Below are 6000 nucleotides of genomic sequence, written 5' to 3' on the forward strand. Positions count from 1 at the left end.
CAAGTTTGTTCCTGGTTTCCAATTTATTCCAGGTACCAACCAAGGCTGACTGGGTCAAGATTGCTGGCGACTTCACCCGGCGTTGGGCAGTTCCCAAACTGTTTGGAGGCTGTTGACTGAAAGCACGTCGCCATCACCTGCCCGCGAAAATCTGGAAGTACCTACTTCAATTACAAGGTAAGTTACTCTGGCCATTTATGCATCTTTTCACTTTTCTTTACCCTCAGTATCGGCCCTATACTGAAACGGGCAGCTGTAATGCGAGAGGGGTAGTGTGCCCTTGTGTGCTCGAGAATGTGTGGTGGCAACATCGACAGCCAATGTGCACCACACATTTGTAGGGATGTGGTGACAGTAGCGTAACTGTGACAACTAAAAAAGAAATGTGGCTAAGTGCAGTGGTAGAAAAAGTTGTCTTAGGTATTTTCGTTTCTGTAAGCTTCCATACTCTGTAATGCAGGAAGTTGCCTAAAATTCTTCACCCCTCTCTTCAAGTACCTTTTAATTTAAAATGCTTGGACAACGTCCAGAGCTTTGCCCTGCAATACTATACTTTTTTTCGTATGCACCACTTTTGAATGGGGCACAGGGGCTCTAGAAAACAGGGGAGGGATTGAGAAAGAGAGAGACAGGGAAGGGGACTGAGCTCGCAGTTTGTCAAAATGAAGGAATACAGCCCCGTGGTATAACTCGTTTTGCCAGAATACTTCATGTATGCAGTATTCTTCCAGAGCTCCGGCAGGCGCATTGGTACTTAAGCATCTTGATTTAATGCATAATTTGAAATTTAATTTCAGCAGAGGTGTTTTTCAGAGCCCTTACAGCTAAATTAATTATCACTGTGCATGCCAGAAATCTTTCAAGATGAGCTGGTACAAATAAACGCGTGACAGCACAGGTGATTTCAAAGTAAATTTTGTCGTACTTTTCCTTTGTAATCGCTTATTATTGTAGGTCCCACCTACACTTGCAACTTTACATGTGGTAATGTTTTGTCTAACGCCTACTGCTGCAGGGTACTTTCTCCATTGTGCTCGTGGCCGTGGTCGACCGTTCTTTGAAGTTCGTACTGATCGATGTTGGGGCGGAGGGCCGCCAGAGTGACGGCGGAGTGTTCAATAACGCAGAGTTTGGGAAGGCCCTTATCAAAGGGCAGCTTGACATCCCCTCACTTGGGCAGCTCCCAGGCACCACAAAGGTTGAGCCGTACGCTTTCGTCGGGAATAAAGCGTTCCAGCTGCGGCGCGACTTGATGCGCCCCTTCCCAGCTAAACTCCTTGAAGACGAACAAAGAGTCTTCAATTACAGACCAATCCGAGCACGGTATGATATCAGGCACTTTCTTTGGGTATGCAGAGCCTGCAATACTCAATTTTACAAAAACACTGAAAGCACTTGAAATAACGTTTATTAGACACTTGGCATCATCACATCGATGAAGAAAAATAAAAACAATGAACACAAAATACATAGCTCAAAAACAATGGCTCCAATTTGACAATATAGTGCATATAGTCAACCACGTAGCTCAAGAACAGTGGCTCTAACTTTCGTACAAAGCTGCTGAACGAAAACAGTTCAGAAGAAACACATCTAAAAATATAAGGGGCACAAAAAAAAGCTCACCACAGTTAGTACAAACCATCATTATGACAAAACGATCTCGGAAGCGCAGGTCAAATTGAGGTGTGCATCGTGCGCAATGTTCGTGTGGCCCATCTCAGCAACAAGTCCCCTTTACCCAGCTCAGAAAAATAGGGCATGCGTAGCAGCTTTCGCGACTCGGGATTAACCTTACATTACAAACATAAATGCCGATTTCAATTAGCTGTGCTTGTTGCTTCTCTAGAAGGCCGTACAGAAATAAGCGCAAAAGATTAGTTTACGTACATTCAATGAGCAGAAGGCTTTTAATCTAAAATACGCGAGCTCATGAGCACTGTGCTCAATTTACATTGGCATTCTTGTAGCTGCAGTTTCAAAAATATTCTACAGAATCGGCTCCGAAAGGTGGCTTCTTCTAAAACCTGTTTCGTACTATTATTTCATTTTACCAGGAGGTGTGCAGAAAACGCCTTCGGCATCGCAGCGGCCAGGTGGCGCGTACTACTCCGCACTATTCAGCTCCTCCCCAGGAATGTGGATTATGAAGTGAAGGCAGCATGCGTACTGCATAATTTCTTTGCTGTCCTAAATGAGTAATCGGAGCAGATCCTCGACCAAGAGGACAGGTTCGGGAATGTGGTTCCAGGACGGTGGAGGCAGGGCATCTAGCAGATGTCGGGGCAGGAGCATGTGGACCCCTGCTATTTCCCGCTTGAAGGAACCCAGTCACGGAACTTCAGTACAGACGCTGCGGATGCAAGGACGCTTTTCTCGGCATACTTTTGGAGCAGCGCTGGAGAGGTAACGTGGCAGTGGCACCAGCCAGGCGTCTCCAAAGAAGGAGCCCTCAAGCGCCTGCAGCAGCTGAGGCTGCACCCACTTTACTGAAGGTAAACTTTTCCTCGAATAGCAAAGATGCTCTGCATCACGTTTACGTACCCTATATACCGTATCTTCGCGTGTATTACCCGCCCCTGCATATAATCCTCACATCCACTTTCAGCCCGCCGAAAAGAAAAAAAAATCCTCGAATATTGCCCGCACAGTTGATACAGGAAAGGTGGCTAAGGCGTTGCGCTGCTGAGCACAACCGCTGCCATGGAAATCTTAGTGTTACTGCGCAGGAGCTTCACGGCACAACAAGCATTGCCGCGAAGCTGCACTAAAGCAAAAACCCGCGTATTATCCGGACCCCTATATTGCCACTGATAATTTCGCATTTTTGGTGTGGGTAATACGTGCGGAAATACGGTACTTCAACTCTTTTTGCGCCATGCACATTAACATGTCTTATTTTGCTTGCACACGTTGTCGGCCATCAGCTACTAAAGAAATTTAAACTTTTTGATTACTTCCATGATCTTCATCCGCATGTCCACGTGGGGTTCTTTTTTCACTTCTCTGATCAATCTCACTAGCGACAGTGCGAAATGGTGATGGTCATTCTGCTCGTCTAAACTATTCGTTAACTTTCCAAGATGCTCTATCAGCAAACTATCATCATCGTTTTTCCTTTTTTGGGGGTTGGCTGCATCGCAGACATGCTGGCAAGGCAGCGCTCGTGGCTTTGCAGTGAAGACGCCGCCGACCGAAGTGATTCAGCCGCCGTTCCCAGCTACCGCGGTGCCGACTCACTTGACCCAAGCGACGATGACGACACCGGCAGCAATGGGGAGCACTTAATCGACATTGGATGCGCCGGGTACAATTGGGGATGGTCACTTGTTTGGTCGAAATCGATGTCCTCAAATTGGTTTTCAGTAATCCCTCTCAAAATTCTCTCCGCCGTCTCCTGGCTCCCTGTTTGACTGGCATTCTTCTTGGGAGGCTCCGAATTGCCAGAAGTCATGCATAGTAACAACAAGGGTGCATGTTATAAAATTGTGTCAATGTTGATGCTGAAAAAGAGCTGTGTTCGTAGGCGTGGATGGACGTGTATGCTTCACACTGTTAAGCCCCTCATGTAAAGAGCTGACCATCCAGAGACACCGAGTTTGTCCATAGCAGGAGCTCTTAATTCTGTGGAGAGCAATTCAGGCCGCAAAAGCTGCCGTACGTTTGAACTACTTTGACCGCCTTTATATTTGTCACTGCCACCGGGAAATCGCAACACGTCTGCAATAAGGCTGTATTGAATGCCGGCAATGTTTTGAAGGAGTTCGGGAAGCCCAATCATGGCCATGTTGAACAGGAAAAGGGAGGGGATCACGCCTTGCGGCCTCCCGATGCTCCCCACTCGCAGCGTGTCTGACTGGACCCCCCCTTACGACGAACACAGCTCTTTGGCCCGAAAGAAAGTTGCTGGCCTAGTCCAGTTTCCCTCGGTTTTCAAAGACGGCTGTGTGCTTTATCTAGTCAAAGATTTTTGTTACGTGTCTCAACGTAGCTCTAGTGTGTAGTGGTGAGCAGTGTTCGCATTCTATGATGTCGTGTTTCAGTCGAAGCATCACATCTTATATTGAGAGTTTTATCTAGAAACCTATCACAGCGTGTGGAAATGTGTAATTTTTTGATGTGCCTAAAATTACGTGTTCTACAATCTACCCGCCTCATGATGTGAGAGATGTCGGCCTTAAATTTTATAACTGAAGCTTTTTTGTCCGGTTTGGGAATCATTACAACCTTCGCAATTTTCCAGTGTTTGGCTTGACCATGTTCCCAGCACACATTTAGTCCTGGGTGAGGACTATGAGAGAACTGTCGTCCAGGTCTACAATTTGTAATATTTTGTTAGTAATGCCGTCTGGACCTGGGGTGCAGAGTAAGGTCTCAGGTATTTACGAATGGTAAAGCATCTCACATTTTCTTTGCACAATAAAGGACGAACGTTTAAAGAAGCAAGGTATTTCTCGCGCTGTTGTGGTATGAGGTCATCACCTTTGGCACCACTCACTTCTGGCTGATATGTCATGTATAGATTTCCTGCATGGTTCAGAATTGCAAGGGGATCACTGCTGCATGTGAAAAAAACAGCTGTTTGCTTGATTAAAACCTTCATCACTGCAAGTTTGTGTCATTTCTTCATAAAGGTTCTCCAATGAGTGACCCCACCAATCACTGAAGGCAACGAAATTCTCACTTATGTTGACTCTACCCGTATAATCAGGCAAGTTTTAATTATTGTAGGTTTCTACTTTTCGAGCAATGGCAAGTCGCACATTGCAGCTGAGGCTTTGATACTGTTCCAAGCGATTTTCAGCTTTCAATCGCCATTCTATTCTAGTGTTGGAGCGCGGGGCACGGACAAAAGTGTATGGAAAGTGAAAAAGTGCAGGGAAAACACGTATCAGCAACAAGCACTCCGTCTACGCCCTTGCCTTGACTGGTCGCATATCGTGTAAAATTCTGTAGCGTATTATCAACTTCCAGAAACGCTGCCGCAAGGCCCACATTCGCAAGCTACGACGCAAAAACCACGCCAGCTTTTTTTGCCAGCTTGTAATGACACTAAAGGCGTCAATAAACTTACTCGCGGGTTGTCATGGTGTCGCGCAGGAACAGGAGCTGCTTGTAGTACGGCAAGGCAACCGGCGTCTCTTCGTCGTTGTCACCGCCGTCTCTTCTGGCGGAGTCGTCGGCGCAATCGGTGCCCATGCCACTTTTTTTTTATGGGCTGCGACGTACTAGCGGCGAAACTTGTCCCTCAAGAACTTCCACCGCTTTTGTAATGCTGCGATGCACTCTGCGTAGACGGAATGAAATGATCAGCTGCTGCTTTCAACAGCCAAGCCGACGGAGACACGCCGTACGTACCTTCGCTGAATTTTCACGTAAACATTGCAGCGCACATTTCCACCCACAAGGCTGCTTTCAGCTGCCGGTTTTTGTGGTGTTTATGCTTGGCCAGCCACAAAGACGTTCGGCAGGCCACGCAAGAAATCAGCCTTTCGTTGTCAATTGCCGTGGGCATAGATGACGCAGTCTCGTAGGCGGCCATTGTGGATGACGGACAGAAGGACCGAATGGCGGGAGTTGCGAGACAGCGGCGTTTGATTTGCTGCTGCCCATGACGCAACTTCCGGCACGCGGAAAAATATCTGGCACAGCCAGAACTTGCCGAACGTGACGCGCTTCGCCTGGCGCGCAGTCTCCGGCCTTCACGTGGTAGCGCATAGGCGCGTGAGCGCGTTTAATCTACCGCGCGAAAGCGTGCGGGGAGCTGCTGCTTTACGGTCCCCTCTCACCTTCACTACGCACAAAGCGATGAAAGCTGCGCGCTCTCTCCGGAAGGAGGAGGCGGCGGCTCGCGGCGTTTTCTTCGGCGGAGTTCGATATATCACAGGCCCGGATGTTTCCTCTTTTCTGGGCAACGTAGAGGGGTTTATTTCCGGTATGGTGCAACAAAAAAGAAGGCAGGGCTGCTTTTTCGCAAACGCGCGCTCAGTGTTGTTGGGG

At 47.7% G+C, this 6000-nt stretch overlaps 2 pseudogenes; one reads left to right on the top strand and one right to left on the bottom strand.

Moving 5' to 3' along the window:
• The window catches only part of LOC144149770 (uncharacterized), a 29729-nt pseudogene extending 27236 nt beyond the window's left edge, over positions 1 to 2493 (top strand).
• A 437-nt stretch (positions 2494 to 2930) lies between these two features.
• LOC144149771 (uncharacterized) lies at positions 2931 to 5199 on the bottom strand (annotated as a pseudogene).
• Positions 5200 to 6000: the final 801 nt, after the last annotated feature.

Source organism: Haemaphysalis longicornis, unplaced genomic scaffold, assembly GCF_048455015.1.
Source record: "Haemaphysalis longicornis isolate Haplotype H1 unplaced genomic scaffold, Haemaphysalis longicornis Haplotype H1 scaffold_8, whole genome shotgun sequence".
NCBI classification, from domain to species: domain Eukaryota; kingdom Metazoa; phylum Arthropoda; class Arachnida; order Ixodida; family Ixodidae; genus Haemaphysalis; species Haemaphysalis longicornis.